Source organism: Arachis ipaensis, chromosome B08 (genome assembly GCF_000816755.2).
Source record: "Arachis ipaensis cultivar K30076 chromosome B08, Araip1.1, whole genome shotgun sequence".
Classification (NCBI taxonomy): domain Eukaryota; kingdom Viridiplantae; phylum Streptophyta; class Magnoliopsida; order Fabales; family Fabaceae; genus Arachis; species Arachis ipaensis.
In genome coordinates this window covers 14617141-14621242 of record NC_029792.2, presented here as the reverse complement: position 1 = coordinate 14621242, position 4102 = coordinate 14617141, and positions in this window count along the sequence as shown.

Here is a 4102-nt window from a genome sequence, read left to right as displayed (position 1 = left end):
TAAAAACTTTAAGTCATTAACTTTTTTTTTCAAAATCGAATATACAAAACATAATTAATCATACGAGTACGTTTATTTATATTGAATTAAACTAAATTTTTAATTAAAATTACAAAAATACTAGGTGTCCAAATCTTTTGAGTAACCAAATTTAATCAAGTTGTTAAAATTTAAAAACCACTCATGCGCCATTCTGTCTCTCATCCTCCTCCTCCTCCTCTTCCTCCTCCTCCTCCTCCTCCTCTTTTTACATTCTTTCTTCCTTCTTCAACGTCGTCGTCGCTGCATCATCGTCGTCATCGTTGTCGTTGTCGTTACTGTCGTCGTCATCGCTGCAGCAACCACTCTTCTTCTTCTTCTTTCTTGATGATGATATTATTGTTGATGTTGTTATTGTTATTTAATTTCTTCTCTTTTTCTCCCTCATCCTCTTTTATTATCATTATCGTCGTATTCATCGTCTTCATCATCTTCTTCTCTTATAAATATTCAGAAGATTAGAGTACAGAAATTTTGATACACAACACATAAATTTTGGTGTACAGAGCACAAATTTTACTATACAACACAAATTTTTGAAGGACCATATGCCCAAAATATTGACACTCAACTAATGGAATACGCACAGTACATAAATTTTGATGTGCAACACATAAATTTTTGGAGGACTACATACCCAGATCATTGACTCACCCAACTAAAAAATATATTCGCAGCTAAAATTTTTATGCTGTGTAAAAATTTGTGTGTTATGTACAAAAGTTTGTGTATTATATGCAAAATTTTGTATACTATATCTATGAGTGTTCAAAAAAATAGTTTAACTAATTTTTTTAGTATAAATAATTAAAATTTTGTGTCACAGTATACTCATAAATGTATAATTTCAGTTTGATCAATCCATGACCATATTAGAATGAAAGATTTTATAAAAAGGAGGATAATAAACAAAAAATCTTTGTATCAAAGCGTAAAAAATAAAGGTAAAAAAGGAAATTAAGAAAGAAGCTTACGAAAAGATAAATGATGATATCGAGGGAAATAAGAGAGGTTAAGAGAGAGGGAGGAGAGAGGTGGAGAGAGAAAAAGAGAAGGAGAGAGGAGAGATTGGTTAAATATGATTTTTTATATGTTAAAAACTAGTTTTAGCATATAAACTAGTTTTATTTTTATGAACTGGTTTAAACTGGTGCACTATATTATAAACTGTTTTAAAATTAGTTTCTATATGAAAAAACTAAAACACTCCTAACTATATCAATAAGTTTGTGTAAAATTTTGTGTGCTATACTTTGAAAATTTGTGTGTTACGTTTTGAAAATTTGTGTGCTATTACAAAAATTTGTGTGCTATATCGATAAGTTTGTGTTATGTGCAAAATTTAGTGTGTTATACTTCGAAAATTTGTGTGCTTTGCTTGGAAATTTGTATGCTCTCCAACAAAAATTTGTGTGTTGCAGAAAGTGTAGAAGATGCAATGCACGCTCTAATTGTGCGCTAGGGCATCGTTTGATTGATGTCCGTATCTATCAAAGACATGGACACGCCAACACATGTACATTGTTATGAGATATAAATTAAAGAGAGACATGCTCACCCATAGATACCTACAAAAAAATATATATTTTGTGTCTCTTCAAAAAATTGAGATACAGATATTTTGTTTCGAACACAAATTAAAAAATATTTTTCGACAACTTTATCCTATTAATTTTTCAAAATTCCAAAACAACCATAAAACTTCATCATCACATTTCTTCTCTTCTTCTCTGTCTCAACTCCTCCTCTCCCAAATCTGTTATATCTCATCCTCCACTAGTCCATTATTCTAGATTCATTTAGTTGCTACGGATGCGAAGCACTTCGTGTTTACTCCCAAGATCGACGACTCTTTCTTTGGATTTGTCTTTCTCATTCTCTCGTTTCTGGAACCACCGTCTCCAACGGCATCGCATTCACCACCTGCGTCTCCTTCATCTTTGTCTTCGTTTCTAATGTTTGTCATCACAGATATGATGTCGCCATAACCATAGGCACGAAGAAGGTTGCTCGTTGTCTACCACTGTGTGAAGAACAAAGATCCCAATACGTCAATGATCCTCGTCTTTGTTTTCTATTTTAATTTTAAGTTTTTAACCTCATATTAAATCTTATTTAAACTTGTTATAGGATATTATAGATACAATTATTTTGATTCTTGGTTCTGTAATTTTTTTTTCTAAAACAAATGTTCTTGACATTGGTGGAAGGAAAAATATGAAGTAATGAAGCTGATAATGTTTTTTAATTGAGGGTAAAATAGACAAAGAATAATATTCTTGTTTTGTCTATCATAATTGCCAAACACAATTGATTTTTATTGTGTGTCTATGTATGTGTCTATGTCTATATGTCTGTGTCTTTGTGTATCTATTTTACATGATAAACAAGCGCAATCTAGTGGAGTACATGTACATGCGTATTTTTTTTTAGAGTATCTTTTATTAGTAATAGACCAACTTAATTAAATTTGGTTACTAAAAAGCCTTGTACATGTAGTATTACTCTTTAAATTATATTCATTAAAATTTTAAATTAAAAAGTTTGTAATTTTAAAGTTTTAAATTATTTATAAAAAATGGATGAAATAAAAAATGAAATCAACTCAGATGGTAAATATCTTAGATACACTGGACTAAATTTCTTTTTAAATTTATTCCGGCCTAGATATGTATATCTACACCGATGTAATAATCTTATGTGCATCCGAGATTTATTTTAACTTGTAACACATTTTGCGTATATAGTACCCGAACTTTATATTTAATTATTTTTTTTACCCTATGTATCTGAATATGTAATAACAGTGTAAAAATATAAATGCACTCACTAATACGTATATTGGTAAATAAAATATTTATTTATTTTATTTATAAATAAAAAATCCCTCTAGTAAATTAGAACACATCTTTCACGAATATAAGTTAGTTAATACATTGAAAATAAAAATCTAAGTGTTAAAAACAAAATGAAAACAAAAACACAAATTAAAGGTTTATAGTTGAGTAAAGCCTTATAATGGTTTATGGGATTCATGTAATTACTCGAAATGGTTCTCGAGATCTTAATTTTTTCATAGTGATTCTCCAGATAGAACTCCAAACACCATAGTGGTCTCTGTGTTATTTTTGGCACTGAATCAGCTGTCAGAGTGCTGATGTGGCCGTCTTTTACCACGCTGGACTCCCTCAAAATGACGCCGTTTTGGTTTGCACCCAGCATTGGACAAAACAATGTCATTTGGTGGTTTCTTTTGCTCAAAACCGAAGTGTGATCAAACATGAACACCTGTCTGTCTTCTCCCCTTCCACTCTTCTTTTTCTTCTTTCTTTCTCCATCAATAGAGCTACTTTAGAGCTTAATTTCTAAGGTTGTATACATCGCGATAACCACAATGCCATTGAAGGATCGAGTGATATCATCTGCTCTTTAGCAGGAAGGTTATTATGGCTCCATCATCGTTGACAGTGAAAGTACAACTCGATTTTTTTTAATTTTTTGGCAAAAACGTAATATTTCTTTCATTTAATCATAGTGTGAGGATTTATTGGATATCTTATTTTTGTTCGTTCTTTTTTGTTGTTAGAGTTTAATAGTTTTTCTATTAGATTGGGATTTTATGCTCTATTTTTCAAATAGAATAGGGACCAAGTGTATAGGCTACAATAATGTGGTTTATTTGGTTTGTGATGTTGTTACATTGTTGTAAATAGCGTAGAAATTCAATCATTTTTACTATTTTTGGATTTTGGAATAACTATTGTAGAAATCTTTGCAAATAGATGAGCTATTCGTTATCATGTTTCACCAGGGAGTCATTTAAAAAAATGAAGAAGGAGGTGTTGATTTATTCACCAGATAACGAGAGTTGTTTGAGTGATCTAGATGTGGACACTTACTAACTTTTTCATTCACATTATAATTGGGACAAAATGTTTGTTTAGATTCGAATCTATTCCAGACCACCTCAAAACTGGACAACAACTACCATTCAGGCACTCGCGCTGTCCCCCTCAATTTTGCATCCTCGCAGAGTAGCCATTGAAACGTGATTAGACGGAGC